An 18,227-nucleotide genomic window follows, 5' to 3' on the forward strand; every position below is an offset into this window, starting at 1 on the left:
AAGGGAAGGTGCTGATCCTAAACTCTCCACTCCCCCTTGATGACAACAGCTTTCCCCCAACGGCCCCGCTTCGAACCAGAGTCTGGTAGAAGGGCAACGTAGTGGCTGTTTCAAGGCAGAGCTGCGTCCAGTGGCAGGTGGTGATTGAAGCGTCGCCCGCCCGAGAGCCACCGACTGGCCTGCCTCTCTGCCAGAGGGGTGGAGGCCCGAGCCAGAGGCAGGAGAGGTATCCAGGGCAACGGGGGGCCATCAACTCTCAACGGAGCAAGTGCCAGTATTTTCCCCTTTTCTGGTTAGGATTGCCTCACTGGTTTGAAACAGCATCAGATCGGAGGGGAGAAGGTCCCCAACTCCCCATCCCCCGACGGGGTCCAGGAATAGAACGGGGCCATGACGGTAGCTGGAGTGGAGGATGAGGGCAAAATGGTGCCACGATAGCGGCCGGAGGTGAGGATTGGGGGTAAAATGGCATCATGACGGCGGCTGAGGTGGAGGGCCGGGGGTGGAATGGTACCATGGCGGTCGTCGCGGGCAGAGGGCTGGAGTTAGGATGGTACACGATGGCGTCTGGGGGTAGAATGGTGCCTTGATGGTGGCTGGGGGTGAGGGTCGGGAGTAGAAGGTGCCGTGATAGCAAGTATGGGGGAGAGCTGGGAGTAGAACGGTGCCAGGATGGCAACCGGCGGGCGTGGAGGGCTGGAGGTAGACCGGTGCCATGATGGTGGAGGGTGGTGAAGGCTGTTCGTAGAATAGTGCCATGACAGTGGCTGGGGATAGTCTCTCTGGGCACCTGGGCGAAGTTAGGATCTTGTCAGCTGGGTTCTCTGAGGAAAAGAAACCCACGCCACCAACCGGGCCTAAAATCTTGGCCACGTGAAGGGGTAAGACAGAGGAACACACACCATTTCTCAACCCCCACTTTCCTGAGACTGCACAGCCTCAACCCCAGGAGTACGGTCACCACCCCCCAGGTATGTGATGGGAGATGGAGGAGTGAATCAGGGTATAAACTGACCCCCAGTTTTCAGGAACAAATCCTCAGTGATTGGGTTGGCAGAGGAAGAGAGAAGACAGATCTAAGCTCATTCCAGGGAGAGAGTCAGGAGGTTCCCGGGATGAGGTTTACTTTGGGGTTGAGGAGACCTTCCCAATCAGCTGTGTCCCCCCTCCACCAACCACCTTCACCCTTCAGACAGCAGCTGACTGGGAAAAGCCCACCAACTGGACAACCATCAGAGCCAAGCAGGCACCGTTCTCTTCCCGGCCCAACAGGGAGAGGAACCGGAGGAGGGAGAAAGTCTTCCCTGGGTAATAATAATCGTGGTCTTGGTTGAACACTTAGTATGTTCCAAGCCCTGTACTCAGTGCTGGGGTAAATTCAAGATAATCAGGTCAAACATGGGGCTCACAGACTAAGCAGGAAGGAGGACCGGTATGGAGTCCCCATTTTGCCGGTGAAGTTAAGTGACTTGCCCAGGGTCATACAGCAAGTAACGGACAGAACTGGGATTCTCTGTAGGTTGGAGGAGATTTGGGTGGAGGTAGTGGGCAGAGGGCGGTCTCTGAGTAAGAGAGGGGCTACGGTTGGGGTCTCTGTGAGGTGTTTCGCCAGGATTCTGGGGGAGAAGGGATCCCCCTCCTGGGGTCGGAGAGGGAAGAGTTGGGAGCCGGGCCCGGGGCTGCCAGCAGTGCTGGGAGAGTATCTGCCCAGCCAGGGGCCATCTGGAAATTCTCACTCACAAAAATGAACCAGTGAAACAAGGAGGTGAACCTGACAGCTCCAAGCTGGAGCCGGGGCCCGTCCCCATAGCGACAGGTTTCCGTCACAAAAGCCAAACTGGGGATCTCGGAGGTGGCCAGCAAACCCCAGAGGCCTCTACGTCAGTCGGGGCATTGGGGGCTGCCCAGGAGCTGGCGATGACTGCCTCAGGCTCCAAGCCAGGGAGAGTCCAGGGCCCGAAACTTTGGGGGAGGGGTCCAGGGGAAGGGGCCTGGGGCAAGAACTCAGCCTGCGCTGCCTCTATTTCCCCAGGATTTGGTCCCCACCATTGCTTTTAACCATCCACGAGTTCTGAAGATCTGATGCCACTCCCTAGCTTCCAGAAAGCTTCAAATATCCCTCCTCACCCCCAGATTAGACCCTAAACTCTCCCAGAGGTGTATGTCTTCCGGCTCTTGCCTTACCCAAGAAAGCCCCACAAGAGTGGGGGGGGGGCAACCAGTGCTTAGAACGGTGTTTGGCATATAGTAAGCACTTAAACACCACAGTTATATACCACAGATAAATACCACAACCGCCCTTCAGTTCCCCTAGCTCGGCCCAGTACAGCACCTGCTGGGAGGGCAGGAGGAGCTGTGGCTCTCTGCTAGCCGACATCCAAAATTTCACAGTCCGTAAAAAACGAGCTGAAATTGGGAGTGTCTGTAGGGCCTGTATATGTATATATGACATTTTTAATAATGTTGGTATTTGTTAAGCGCTTACTATGTGCCGAGCACTGTTCTAAGCGCTGGGGTAGACACAGGGGAATCAGGTTGTCCCACGTGGGGCTCACAGTCTTAATCCCCATTTTACAGCCCTTATTCTGTACCAAGCACTGGGCTAAGCATGGGGTAGATACAAGAAAATCAGGTTGGACACAGTCCCCCATGGAGCTCATAGTAATAATCCCCATTTTACAGATGAGGGAACTGAGACCCAGAGAAGTGAAGTGACTTGCCCAAGGTCAAACAACAGACAAGCGGTGGAGTTGGAATTAGAACCCAGGTCCTTCGGACTCCCAGGCCCGTGCTCTATCCGCAAGCCACTGCTCCACCTTTTACTGTGCCACTGCCTACGGAAGCGGGATGGCCTAGTGGAAAGAGCTCGGGCCTGGGAGTCAGGGGATCCTAGTTCTTATCCCAGTTCTGCCACTTGCCTGCTGTGCGACGGGGGGGAGAGTCATTTAACACCTCTGGGTCTCAGTTTCCTCCTCAGTAAAATGGGGATTAAATACCTGTTTTCTCCCACTCTCTTAGATTGTGTGACCTGTTGGGGACAGGGCCTGTGCCCGTCACGCTTGTGTCGTACCTACTCCAGCACTTAGTACAGCTCAAGGCACATAGTAAATGCTTGACAAATACCACAGTTGCAGTTATTGTTGCTTCAGTCCTTTCAGCTGCCTGAATTTATGGACTTTTGGCAACCCTGCCCAAGTAGGGTTTTTCACTGAAGAATTCCCCAGGCTAGAGGAGAATCAAAAAGATGCAACGAGGAAGTGAACAATTCCGGTTCCCCTAGTTGGCTGGCCCAGAGCCAGCTGGCTTGGAGAAATCTCCCTCCGCCCGGACGGGGAGGGGAGCCGGCGTGGCCCGGGGGACGGGTAGGCACCGAATCTGGGCCGGACCCCCCTCTCTGGTCTGGGCCTGCCCATCCAGCTCCAAGCCAGTGAGGAGCGGAGTCTGCCTGACGCCGCTACTTAGCCAACGTCTCCCCGCCTCGGCGGGAGTGTCAGGCAACCTGGAAAACTTCAGAGCTGGCTCACCGGGTTTTGGAGCCCAGGAACACACACATCTGGTGACTTGAGACCCATGCGATGTGGGGAAAGGTCAGAGGGCGAGGTCGGGAGGTAACCAAGGACAGACCCGCTGCAGGGGTGAAAGATTAGGTGAGGGAGGGACTGAGAAATGGGAGGTTGGGAAGGTCTGAGGAGAATAAAAATCATGATGTTGGTATTTGGTAAGCGCTTACCACGTGCAGAGCACCGTTCTAAGCGCTGGGGTAGCTACAGGGTCATCAGGCTGTCCCACGTGAGGCTCACAGTTAATCCCCATTTGACAGATGAGGTAACTGAGGCACAGAGAAGTTAAGTGACTTGCCCACAGTCACACCGCTGACAACCCATGAGCTCTGACTCCCAAGCCCGGGATCTCTCTAGTGAGCCACGCTGCTTCTCTATGGGCTAACTCTTTTTTTAAATTATTTGCATTGGTTAAGCGCTTACTATGCGCCAGGCCCCGTCCTAAGTGCCGGGGTACTTACAAACTGATCAGGTCGGACACCGTCCGTGAGCCACAAGGGACGTGTGCCACGGCCTTAATGCCCATTTTTCGGGATGAGCTGAGGGAGGCCCAGAGAAGGGAAGGGACTTGCCCAAGGTCACACCGCAAACAAGTGGCAGAGCTGGGAATTAGAACCCAGGTCCTTCTGATTCCCAAGACAGGGCTCTATCCACTAAGCCACCCTGCTCCTCCGTCTTTTTCCTTTAAATCTTAACCTCTTTCTAACCTGAAGGAGTAATTCCGGAGGAGGGATGTCAGGACCAGGGGGAGGCGCCATCTGGTGATCAAATAAGCAATCCACACTATTTATTGAGCACTTAATGTGGGCAGACCACTGTACTAGGCGCTCGAGAGGCTACGACAGACGACACTATCCCTGCAGCGTGGCTCAGTGGAAAGAGCACGGGCTTTGGAGTCAGAGGTCATGGGCTCGAATCCCGGCTCGGCCACTTGTCAGCTGTGTGACTTTGGGCAAGTCACTTAACTTCTCGGTGCCTCAGTTACCTCATCTGTAAAATGGGGATTAAGACTGTGAGCCCCACGTGGGACAACCTGATTCCCCTGTGTCTACCCCAGCGCTTAGAACAGTGCTTGGCACATAGTAAGCGCTTAACAAATACCAACATTATTATTATTGCTCACGGGGCAGACATGAAATAATTTTAAAATCGGAGAGAGAAGTGCTCAAAGAGTATAATAATAATGATAATAATGTTGGTATTTGTTAAGCGCTTACTATGGGCAGAGCATTCATTCATTCAACAGTATTTATTGAGCGCTTACCATGTGCAGAGCACTGTACTAAGCGCTTGGAATGTACAAATCGCTAACAGATAGAGACAGTCCCTGCCCTTTGACGGGTTTACACTGTTCTAAGCGCCGGAGGAGATACGGGGTCATCGGGTTGTCCCACGTGAGGCTCACAGGCTTAATCCCCATTTTCCAGATGAGGTAACTGAGGCACAGAGAAATGAAGTGACTTGCCCACAGTCACACAGTGTGGAAAACGACTGTACGAAGTGCAGTGAGAAATATGAATTCATTCATTCAATAGTTATTGAATGAATGAATGAATAGTATTTATGGAGCGCTTACTATGTGCAGAGCACTGTACTAAGCGCTTGGAATGGACAATTGGGCAACAGAAAGAGACCATCCCTGCCCAGTGACGGGCTCACAGCCTAAACGGGGGAGTGCCAAATGGCCCGCGAAAGGAAGGCAAAGAATGGGTTGGAGTCTGGCTGAGGCTTGGGGCTACTCTCAGGAGAGTTGATAGGATTCCCTCTACGCCGTAAATAATAATAATAATAATGATGACATTTGTTAAGCGCTTACTATGTGCAAAGCACTGCTCTAAGCACTGGAGAGGATACAAGGTGATCAGGTTGTCCCACTTGGGCCTCACAGTCTTCATCCCCATTTTACAGATGAGGTAACTGAGGCCCAGAGAAGTGAAGTGACTTGCCCACAGTCACACAGCTGACAAGCTGCTAAAGCTCACTGGGGGCAGGGAATGTTTCTGGTACACTGTCATATGGTAGTACTGTTATATTGTAGTCTCCCAAGTGCTCAGTACAGTGCTCTGCGCACATAGGAAGCACTCAAAATAATTGATTCAACCTCAAAGGAGTTCGAAGTCTTTTCCTTTGTAGGCCCTACCCCAAGCTTCCTGGGGGAGGTGGCAATCCTCTCATCCAGGATAAGTGGACAGTTGAGGCTCAGAAGGGGCAATCACTGATCAATCAGGGTATTTAATGAGCACTTACTGTGTGCAGAGCACTGTACTAAGACTCCAGTACAACAGAACTGGTGGACAAGTTTCCTGTTCATGAGGAACTTACGGACTAGAGGGGGAGACAGACATTAATATAAATAAATTATGGATATGTACACAAGTGCTGAGGGCCTGAGGGTGGGGTGACTATCAAGTGCTTAAGGGGGACAGATCCGGTAGGAGATACAGAAGGGAGGAATGTGTCTGTTGTTATATTGAACTCTCCCAAGCGCTTAGTACAGCGCTTTGCACACAGTAAGCGCTCAATAAATACAATTGAATGAATGAATGAAAGGGAGAAGGAGTTGGGGAAAGAAGGGTTTAATCGGGAAAGGCCTCTTGAGTCCAGCTTTCCCATCGCGACCCTACTGTTTCTCACTACGAATAATAATAATAATGGTACTCGTTAAGTGCGATCCTGGGAAAGTCACTTAACTTCTCTGTACCTCGGTTTCCTCCACTGTAAGATGGAGATTCAAAACCTATTTTTTAATGGTAACCGTTTATCACTTACTATATGCCAAGCACTGTTCTAAGCACTGGGGTAGATACAAGTTAATCAGGTTGGACACAGTCCCTGTCCCACATGGGGCTGATAGTCTTAATCCCATTTTACAGATGAGGGATCTGAGGCCCAGAGAAGAGAAGTGACTTGCCCAAGGTCACACAGCAGACAAGTGGTGGAGCCTGGATTAGAACTCAGGTTCTTCTGATTCCCAAGGCCATGCTCTATCCACTAAACCATGCTGCACCACCCTGGTCTCTCAAGCAAAACCATGGACAGGGGAATCAGGATGCACCAGTCCAGACCAGATCATTGCTTCTCCCCAGGTCCTTGTCTATCAATCAACAATTAATCAATCCATCATATTGATTGAGTGCTTAGCGTGTGCAGACCACTGTACTAAGCTCTTGGGAGAGTACGACAACAATATAGCAGACTATCTACTGCCCACAATGAGCTTACAGTCTAGAGAGGTGAATTGTTTGCCTGGGTCTCGGGGGACCCCCTGAAACTCCCCCCTCTGACTCATCTACCCCTTCTCTTTGTACAACCCCATCCGGGCTCTTCATCTCCAAAACAGCAGCGAGGCCCAGTGTATAGAACAAGGGCCTGGAAGTCTGAAGTATTCTCATTCCGTCACTGAAACTTGTCTGCTATGTGACCTCGGGCAAGTCACTTCACTCCTCCGTGCCTCAGTCACCTCAACTGTAAAATGGGGATTAAGACTGTGAGCCCCATGTGGGACATGAAGTGGGTCCAACTTGATTAACTTGTACAAATCCTAGGGCTTAGTACAGTGCCTGACACATAGTAAGCGCTTAGCTAATACTATTTAAAAAAAAAACCAAACAACAGTCAGAGCCAAGTCACTTAATGTCTCTGGGTCTCAGTTTCCTCATCTGTGAAGTGGGCATTAGATACCTGTTCTCCCCCGCACCCTTAGACAGTGGGCCTCGGGTGACTCAAGGACTTGGTCTGATCTGATGTTATTGTATTTACCCCAGTGCCTAGCTCATAGTAAGTGCTTAACAACTACTACAATTTTTTTTATTATTTTTCAACTGGGGACTCTTTCTGGAGGTGGTGAGCTTTGCGTTGAGTGAAGGGGCCTCTGCTCCAGCTACAGGTGGGTAGCCAGAGCTCAGAGGTGGGAGAAGAGCCGCTCCTAAAGGTGGAAGCTTTCCAAGGGCTCCCTCACGAAGAGCAGGTCTCAGCCCATTCCTGGACCCTCTTCTCCAGGCTCTCGGTAGTCCAGGTTGCCCCTGCCAAACCTGGGGGTCACCGCTCCTGATTTTTCTCCTGAAGAAGCTCCCAGACCCCCCCAGGGATCCCCTTTGGTGTCTGGCTTCCATGGGAAGCAGTGTGGCCTTGTGGAAAGAGCACGGGCCTGACAGTCAGAGAAGCTGGGTTCTATTCCCTGCTTCTCCACGTACCTGCTGGGTGACTCTGCGTGAGTCACGTCACTTCTCCTGGCCTCAGTTACCACGTTTGCAAAGTGGGGATTCAATACCTGTTCTCTCTCCTACTTACTCTGTGAGCCCCACGTGGGATCTAATTACCCTGCATCTACTCCAGCACTTAATACAGTGTTTGGCATATAGTATGTGCTTAACAAATACCACAATACCAAATACAGGAGGGGAGGGGGCATTTTGTGCCCATTTATTACAGGCAGACACAAGTGCTTCTTTGCCTAGTGATAGGAGAAGCAAAATAGAAAGGGGAAGATGGTCAAGTAGGCAACATAGCTCACTCTACACACAAATCGCTTGTGGGCCAGGGATTTGGAGAATCAAGCTGCAAAACTGCCTGCCCAACCTACTCTGCTTTCCCATCTGCTACCCTGACACTTAAGATTTTGGCAACAAAGGTGACCGGTTGAGTGTCTGATTCCCAAACTCTCTCAACTACTGAGATCCCAGCCTCTCTTCTGCCTCCTCATTTTCCCTCTCAAGAACACCCCTGGACCTGGTGTTTAATCCCAGCTCTGTCAATTGCCTGTTTGTGACCTTGGGAGAGTCACTTTACTTCTCTGTGTCTCAGTTACCTCATGTGTAAAATGGGGATTGAGACTGTGAGTCCCATGCGGGACATGGACGGTGTCCAGCCTGATTATGTTAAATCTACCCCAGAGCTTAGTACAGAGCCTGGCACATAGTAAGCACTTAAGAAATACCATTAAAGAGAAAAAACCTCCACCAGATAGTCAATCAGTCGGGGATAAAACAGGCCACTTGCTGAGGGGTGAAGTAAAGTTATAGGGTGAGGAGAAGCTGAATGTGGATGCTGTAAGTATTAGAGCCAATGAACATGTGGGCAGAGAATGTGTCCATTTGTTATCATATAATCCTCTCCCAAGTGCTTGGTACAGTGCTCTGCACATTGTAAGTGCTCAATAAATACGACTGAATGAATGCACTTCCCTTCAATTATTTGCCTTCGGTCGACTTTGAGGTCAGAGTTCTGGGGGGTTGGAGTGGCTCTTCCTCCTCCTCAGCCAGCACAGCTTTCCTGAGGTCTAGAGGATACGGGCCCGCCGCTTCAGGTCAGTTGGGAAAGGCTCAGGATGTCTGAGAATTGGTGTTTCCTGAGGCTCTCATTCTCCACTTTGTCATGCTGCTCTACTGTGGGGTGCCGGCTGAGGGAGGGGATGGGTTCCCTCCTGGGTTCCCTGCCACCTTCCAGACTTGCCTGGGTTTCCCCTCGTGAGGGAAGAGTCCTGTCTGGGTTGGGTCCGGAAGCATCTGTCCAAGTGTCGCTGCTCGGGAGGATCCACCGGGCTGAGGAGAGAGTGGGTTTCGCTCCTTGCCAGCCTGGGGACCCTTTCCACAGCTTCCATTTCAAATCTGATGGCCCACCCACGCCCAGGGGCCACGGACTGATGGGCCTCCCGGCCAGTCTCCCTGCCGAGAGATGGCCCACCCTGTCCGACAACCTGCCAGAGCAAGCACTGTCCATTTCCAAATCCTCTCACCAACTACCTCAGCCTCCTGCTCAGCTCCCTGCGCTTCTCCACTCCTCCCCACCTCCCAGAGTGCTCGAGCCCTTCCTTTCGGCCCATAATAAAACCTCCTTGTGCTTGGGTGGTCCTCGCCCGCACCCGCTCCCCACCGGCACCCCGCTCTCCGCACCCCGCTCCACACTCTGGGGCTGACTTCACCCTCCGGAGGTGAAGTCGTCACCAGAGACATCGCCAATCCCCCGTTTACACAGACAACCAGACTGAGGCCCCAATATGGTCATTCATTTTTCCTGGTCCACGGCCAGCGACCAAACTCAAAATAAATATTTCCCTCCCCTTCAACAACTGTCTTTGCCGCACAAGACAACAGCTGCAAAGGATTAGTTCACGGGGAGTGAGTGAAAATGCTCGTTTTACAGAGAATCTCCAGCCTGGCGGGGCCACCACCCTGCCCCTCACCCCCTGAGGCGGAGGGGGTGAACCCCGGATTCTCGCCGTGTGGCCCTGGCGCCAGGTGAAACTGACCCTGCTGGGAGAGAAAATGCAGATCTGCCTTGTTCCCAGGCCCCCCCGCCCCCAGCTCGTCTGCTCCCGGGGGTCATTAAATCCCCATCAGAAGAGAACCGAGAGAATAGGAAAGAGATCGTCGACAGTAAAAGATTCCAAGAGAAGAGGAAAGGAGTTATCGACAGTAAAACATTCCCACTCACCCCAAATCCGGACTCCCCCTCAACACACACACACCCTAACTGATCCAGAGCCAAATGCAAGGACATCTTAGAATCCAGGCTTGAGGGATTCATTGGATCGCGGACTGCAGAGGGCAATTTTCTGAGTGGTCCCTTGTATTTCCCAAGCACGGGCCCGAGCGTCAGAAGGACCTGGATTCTGAACCCAGTTCCTCCACTTTGCTGCTGGGTGACTTCGGGCCGAGTCATTTCGCTTCTCTGTGGCTCACTTACCTCATCTGTAAAATGGGGATTAAGACTGTGAGCTCCACGTGGGACAGGGACTATGTCCAACCTGATTAGGTTGTATCTACCCCAGTACCTGACACATAAGTAAGCACTTAACAAATGTCTTAAAAAGAAAAAGTGCTTAGCCCACTGCATTGCACCCAGCCAGTGCTCAATAAATACACCAGTGCTTAGTTATTGTCTGGTACCTAGTAAGCGCTTAACAAATACCACAATTATTATTAACTACTACTACTGTTAATAATAGTACACAGAGCTGAGAGTGAGCTCTCTCTGCCTGTGCACAGAAAAAGAAGATGAAGAAAGAAAAAAAGAAAAAAAAGAAGATGGAGCAGATGCCTCTGAGGGGGCAGATGTCAGATTAGACCGTAAGCCCGTCAAAGGGCAGGGACTGTCTCGGTTACCGATTTGTCCATTCCAAGCGCTTAGTACAGTGCTCTGCACATAGTAAGTGCCCAATAAATACTATTGAATGAATGAGGGGCCAGTGCTCTCCAGAGGCAGGCTCCTGAACACCAAAGTCCCCTCCTGTGGAGTTCAGCCTGAGGTGGGAGAAGGGAGAAACCGCTCTGGGATTCTCTTTCTGAGAGAAGAGTCCGTGCCTGGGTTGGGCCTGGAAACATCTGTCCAGGTGTCACTGCTCGGGAGGATCCACGGGGCTTCAGGCAAGAGCGGGCTTCACTTCTTTCCAAACCGGAGAGCAAGGCCTGGGAATCTTTTCTACAGCCTCCTGTGGCCTCAGCCATGTCGTATCTCCACCCCTTCCCCAGACTGACACCTCCTGAACCCCTTCAGCTCAGCCCCTTCCCTCCTGCCCCTCACACCAATCTTCCAGGTAAGGGTTGGTCCTGAGAGCCCACCCTGCCAGATCTGACGTATGGACGAACAGCCCCCACCTCCGTCAAACTCATTAAGAACAAGAGGGTGAACAGCTGGAGGGAGATTCGCTCTTTACCAGCAGCTGTTTGAGCCCCCAACACCAAGGGGATCCTTACGGACCCTCTCTTGTTTATTATTATTGTGAAATTTGTTAAGCACTTAGTATGTGTCAAGCACTCCTCTGAGTTCAAGTTAATTAGTTCAGACACTATCCCTGTCCCACGCGGAGTTCACAGTCTAAGTAGGAGGGTTTCTCAGGGGCTGACCTGGGAAACAGAAAGGACTCTGGGACAGTAGTGGGGTGGCACATAGTAAGCGCTTAACAAATAGCATAAAAAAAAATTGTGCTGAAAACTCCCATGAGCCATTTTGGCCCCAGCAATGGAAGGGGTCACTGCCAGCAAAGAGAAGGAAGGAGGCTCATCAGTCTCTGCTCTGGTCCTCTTCCTCCTCCCTGGCATCGCCACTGCCGCAGCTTGGGGGTCACTCTTACCACCTGGCCCCAAATGGGACCCAAATGGGTCCTGTCTTTTAAGCTTTTCACCTCATTATGACTGTTCCATCTATTTTGGCACCTTATACGGACAAGCAGGGGCTTTCTGGAAAGCAGATCTTACATCAACTCTGCATGTGAGTTGAGATTCCCTAGGACCTAAGAAATCACCTCTCTCCCTCCCTCCCTTTCTCCACCCACTGACTTGCTCTTTCCAAGGAACCTGCTCCTAAAACAACCCGTCAACACTGAGCGATGGCAGAGCCTCAGGCAGGGAAGTTACCCAAGGGTCTGCAGGGCAGCACCCTGGACTAGGGACCAGACTTTCAAGATGGTCAATCCCAGCTGGCCTCCAGGTCCACCAAGCGACACTGGCCACAACCTCTTCCTCCCTCTGGGCCTCTGTTTCTAAAATTGGGCCAGTCACCCTGATTCTTTCATTCCAGGGGGTGACAGAAGGGCTGAAATTGTGTGGCTTGAGAAACCAGCTTTACAAGAGCTTGAGGAAAGCTGCCCGACTGATCTCTCCTCATTTACTGGACCATTGGTAGTTGAATTTCAGAGTCTGGGTCTCTCCCAGGGCTTCCATTCCACCTCCCCAGGATTTTTCCAGGAGAGCTAATTCTCCTCTCCTATAAATCAACGCCTTACATGGCAGGAGAGTTTGCATATGCCGGTGAAGCTTAGAGCTATGCCACTGAGAGATACCCTTTTGTCAGGGTTACCCATAATAGAAAGGTCTAAGCCAAAGCTTCAAAGTTGATTCATCTTTGCTGGGCAGCGGCGGCCTGGGAAAGAGTCAAAGGCAGATGATCAAGTGATCAAAATGTTGATCACGGACAGTGGCAGAGACTTAAATTTTTACTGCACAAAGAAGGCAATGGTAAACCACTTCTGTCTTTTTACCAAGAAAACTCTGTGGATATATGTCCATAAAGTCACTATGAGTCAGAAATGACTTGATGGCATCTGAAGAAGAAGATGCTAATTTTCTTCCGGGGCTGGTTACAGTGCTTGGCAGCTGGTAGATGCTTAATAAATATTATGATTAATTAACCTTCTTGGGGGCCTCTGACAGTCAGATCCTCTCCCAACCCCACCACAGGCTAGTTCACAAGGAGCTCTGCAGGCCTCTGACATTACCAACAACCAGACTCAGCTGACCTCCCCCGACAACCCTCGCCATCAGCTCAGGAAAGACTCCGGCCTGACTCCACCTCCCATCAGCACTGACCCTACTTGGGCCTCCTTCCTGAGGAGAGTGTTTTCTCCAAAAGAGACAGGAAGCTCACCTCAATTAGAAGATGCAGCAGGTGCAGGGCATTACATCATTTGCTCCTGCAAATTGGAGATTTTGTTGGCAGCTTGGAGCAATACAGAAATTGTGAATCCAAATCCTACGAAGGAGCATGGCCTAGTGGAAAGACCCTCGGAGCCAGAAGACCTGGGTTCTAATCCTTGTTTTGCCACTTTTCATTCATTCCGTGGTATTTATTAAACACTTGGGGGAGCACGATAGAACAATGAACAGATTATTCCCTTCCCACACCAAGCTTGCAGTCTAGAGGGACAGGCATTATTATAAATTAATGAATCACAATTATAATAAATAAATAATAGATATAGACACTTGTCTGCTCTGTGACCCTGGGCAACTTCTCTGCGCTTCAGTTGTCTCATCTGCAAAATGGGGATTCAATACCTGTCCTCCCTCCTAGTTAGATGGTGAGCCCCACGTGGGACAGGTCTATCTTATCTTCCCCAGTGGTTAGTACAGTGGTAGACACACATTAAGTGCTTAACAAATACTATTACCATCAGCACCAAGCATCTTCCCCCACCCCCAGCTCCCAGGCTGCTTCATTCCCCATGACATCCCATGAGTAGATTAGCTCCTCCACTCATCAGATATGGGTGAAGGATGGAGAGCAGAGTGGGGTAGGGGAAGATGGGGTGGGCTTAGCTGTCACAGAAGGCACTGGAGTTTGCTACGTACTTGTCGTGATTCTGCAGGACGGATCCTGATAAGTTGGCCTCCCAGGTCCACAGATCTGTCGTAGTGTCCACTCACCCATCTGGACCTTTCCCCTCACTTCTTCTAAGTTGACCTCCTCTCCTCAGCCCAGCTCCCACCTAAAACTGCTCTTGTTGGGCTCCTCGCCTCTGTCCCCTCCCCCTAAAGTGGGGGGGTGAGGGGGTGTGTGTGTGGCAGGGACACCCCAGATAGGATTTCAAAGGGAGGCTTGGCCTTTGATGTCGAAAACAAGCACTTTGCACCAGAGCCCTGATCAAAGCCTTGCCACAGTTCAGAGAGCAGAGCCCCAGTTGCCCCCCACCGCCCCCACCAAGGAGACCAGACTCTCCCCAGGGGGTTTATTTTTTCACTTAGGAATGACTAGTTGGGGGTCAAAAATGTAACTTCTGCTTACCAGCTCTGCCCTAGACTGAATTAGAGATGGTGCTCCTCTCTGCCTTCCCCTTTTCCCTGCCTCCTCCTGTCTTCCCCCATCATTTTCCTTCATGTGTCTCTGCTCCAAAGGGAAGGGGAGGCTCAGATGGTTCGGGGGTTGGAAACTATCGATCAATCATATTTACTGAGCCCTTACTATGTGAAGAACACTATACTAAGCACTTGGGAGAGTTACAGTTTAACAGAGTTGGTAGACACGTTCCCTGCCCCAAACAAGCTTACAGTCTAGAGGAAACAGACATTTATATAAATACATCAATTATGGATATAGACATAAGTGCTGTGGGGCTGGGAGTGGGGTGAATGAAAGGAGCAAATCAGGGAGACGCAGAAGGGAGGAGAAGACAAAATGAGGGTTTAGTCAGGAAAGGCTTCTTGGAGGAGATGTGCTTTCAAAAGGCTTTGAAGGGGAGATTAGTCCAAGGATGGCCATCCTGACCTTTGACTCGGCTTTTCCTTTGTCACCAGCAAATCCTCTTCTCCCTTCTCCCTTAATCCAAAGTAGGACTCGAACCTCTGAATGATATCTGTATTTGGCTACTCTCTAAGAGCCAGAGGGCAGGCCCAGCAGAGAGAAGCAGTGGCGGTCTGTTTGCAGCTTGGAGGAGTGCTGCAGGAAACCTGAGGTGGACCCAGTCCCAGGGAAAGTTTGGAAAGTCCACGGGAAGGGAATGACGGGGAGTAGTAATAGTATTTATTGTGTGCTTACCGTGCAATTTGGTGGGGGTTTCCAGGTAAATGGGTGGAAAAGAGAAGAGTTTGAGGGAAAGGGGGAAAGAAGGCAGGGCTGCTGCTATAACCCTCTATTACTCAGACCCCCAGCTGAGAGGCACAGGGCAGCTATAACCCATCACTTACAAAGATGAAGACTGGAAAATTAAGTATCGGTTGGAGCTGGTAATGGCATACATGCGTGACTTCACAACAAAGGAGAGCAAGGATTCCAGTTATTTGGGTTTTTTTATGGCATTTAAGTGCTTGCTATATGTCAGACACTGTTCTAAGCTGCGGGGTAAGAACAAGCGAATCAGGTCGGAAACAGTCCCTGTCCTCTGTGGGACTCACACTGTAAGGAGGAGGGAGAACAGAGATTTAATCCCCATTTTACAGTTGAGGAAACTGAGGCACAGGGAAGTGACTTGCCCTGGGTCACACAGCAAGCATTTGGCAGAGCGGCGATTAGAACCCAGGTCCTCTGACTCTCAGACACACGGTCTTTCCACTAGGCCACACTGTTTCCCCAGTTATAGGGGGAATCCTCAAGTAAGAGCAAAGATGAATGAAGAATAATAAAGTCGGGTGGAGGTAGCACCCCAAAATGAGAATAAAAGCAAAAGGGCTAGTCAAAATTTGGGGACTCCCCTCTGAGGGGACAAGATGAGAACCGATCCATTTGAAAGTGTTTGGTGCTTTCACTTAGAAGCTTCCAGAGAGCCGCAGAGGAAGAGAAAGAGAGGCAGAGTTTTAGGGTTTGCCTTCCATGGTTAGAAAAGTGATGGGAAGGATCCTCGGAGGGGTTAAGGAGAGGTTCAGCTAGCTGTGGCCAAGAGGCTGCAAGGAGAATAATTTGCTGGGAAATTCTGAAAGTTGACTCTCGCTGATGGTAGAGTTTCCCGTTAGGAATATTAGATGAGCCTTGGTTCCGAGACTTCGGGCCTGAGAACCTGCATAGAGGAAGTGATTAGGGTGCTAATGGCTTTCCCAGAAACTTCTGCTCCTTGCCAGTCACGTTTCGGCGAGGGCCCGGAGTGCCACACGCCAGAAGGCGGGCAGGGGTGCAGCAGATGGCTAATGCGAGCGTGGTCTCCGTCCAAGTTCGGCAGCCTGTCGGGAGACAACTAGAAACCGTGCCTTCTGATTCCCACACTAGTGTTCTTACCGCTCGACGGACAGCAGGGCCGAGAAATGACGTAGGACAAGGGGAAAGGCAACATGAAGAAGTCTCAAAAGAGGATTCGGTGTGAAGGGGAAAGGGAAGAAGAGACTGAAAAATATTCGCAAAGCTAAATAAGATTAACCTGGGAGGGAAGAGTAAATATAATATGGTTTGCAAAACATGAAGAGAAAGGGAGGGAGGGTAAAAGAGAGGGTGGGGGAGAGAGAAAGCATGAAAATTAAGGATAACAGAGAACTAACATGTCTAGAGAAAGGCAGGGGGAAAAGGAAACCCAGGAATAATTAACATTTGAGTGCAAAATAGACTAAAGTGGAAGGGATGGGATGAAGCAGCAGCATGGCGCAGTGGACAGAGGATAAGGCTGGGAGTCAGGTCATGGGTTCTAATCCCGCCTTTGCCAGTTGTCACTTTTCTGTTGTGTGACCTTGGGCCAGTCACTTTTCTCCATGCCTCAGTTACCTCATCTGTAAAGTGGGGATGGAGACTGTGAGCCCAACATGGAAGAGGGGGACCTTGTCCACCCCGATTTGCTTGTAACTACCCCACTGCTTAGAATAGCGCCTAGCATGTAGTAAGCACTAAAATACCATAATTATTATTTTTACCGTCAAAGGTCGACTGAACTAAGTTTTCAAAACTAAAAATCCTGACAGGCAAATTCAAAATTGCAGTTAGTATAAATGTTCTGGAATGAAATTGCAATGGGGAATTGCGTTTGAGAGACACAGCACAGACAAAAGGAATGAGAAGGATGGTGGAAGAATGGCAGAGAAAGTAGTAAGGAGGAGAATGGTAGAGCATTTAGGCTGTAATGGAGGTTTTATGGAGTAATTTTGAGAAGCAGTTTTGGCCAAGTAAAAGCACACTTCCCTACAATTTGCTTTCTGCCTTCCACTGTCCCCCACGTTCAACCCATTTTCCTCGCCTAAAAGAAAGCAATCAATCAACAGTATGTATTGAGGGCCTTACTGTGTGCAGAATATAATATTAAAGGTTCGGGGAAGATAGAGAGAGCCTGGGGAAGGGGGAAGGCAGAAGTGGGTTTAAGGGTAAAGAGACCACGGAGGCAACTTTTAGGCTGGGCAGATTTTGTGACTGCCCCCCTGATCCAGACTCCTCCGGATCTTGCCACGGCCCTGACCGCACAGTTGTCCCAAGAGAAGTAGTGTGGTCTGGTTGTTAGAGCATGGCCCTGGGAGTCAGAAGAACCTGGGTTCTAATCCACACTCTGCCATTTGTCTGCAAGTTATTCTGCTTCTCTGGATTAAGACTGGGAGCCCCTCATGGAACAAGGACTGTGTCCATCCTGATTAGCTTATATCTACCCCAGCGCTTAGTACAGTGATTGGCATGTGGTAAATGCTTAACAAATACCATTTTTTTTTAAAAAAGGGGTACTCACGTCGTGTCCCAGTAGGAATCCCACTGGCAGGGAAGAGTGAGACTGGGGATCTACAATCAACTCATTTGTGCCCGCTCTCGATCCTAGGACCAAGATTCATCTGTCATTCCTGACAGGAAACTCGATCAGTTTGACTAGGGAGTGCTTTATTGGGAAAGTGTTATTTTTCCAAAATAGTAGTTAATTTTAAGTCCCTGACCCAATAATTCTCAACTGTTATGATCCAGTGGTCAAAGGGTAAAATCTACTTAGCCCAGCCGCACTGCGCCTATGCGCATACCCTTCACTCTTCCCCTTTCCCCTAGCTGTAATTTATTTTAGTGTCCATCTCTGCCTCCAGACTGTAAGCTCCTTGTGGGCAGGGAAAGTGCCTACCACCCAATTGCATTGTCCTCTCCCAAATGCTTAGTATGAGTGCTCTGCTCACAGTAAGCGCTCAATAAATTCTACCTTACACCTATTTGGAGCAGGATGGGTCCCAGGTTGACGAGTGTGGCCTACTGGAAAGCACACGGGCACGGGATGGGGGGGTGGGAGAGGTCAGGAGACTTGGGTTCTAATCCGGCTCTGCCACTCGCCTGCCGTGAGACCTTGGGTAAGTCACTTCACTTTTCTGGGCCTCTGTTTCTTGAGCTGTAAAAAAATGGGAATTAAGTATCTATTTTCCCTCCCCTTTAGACTGTAAGCCCCAGATGGGACAGAGACTGTGCTTGATCTGATTATCTTGTACTTACCCCAGCACTTGACCCAGTGCTTAGCAGAGTAACGTGTAGGAAATACCAGAATCATTATTTTAATGCAACTTAATCCGCTACCACCACAAACTC

This window comes from Ornithorhynchus anatinus, chromosome 11 (assembly GCF_004115215.2).
Source record: "Ornithorhynchus anatinus isolate Pmale09 chromosome 11, mOrnAna1.pri.v4, whole genome shotgun sequence".
Taxonomy (NCBI): domain Eukaryota; kingdom Metazoa; phylum Chordata; class Mammalia; order Monotremata; family Ornithorhynchidae; genus Ornithorhynchus; species Ornithorhynchus anatinus.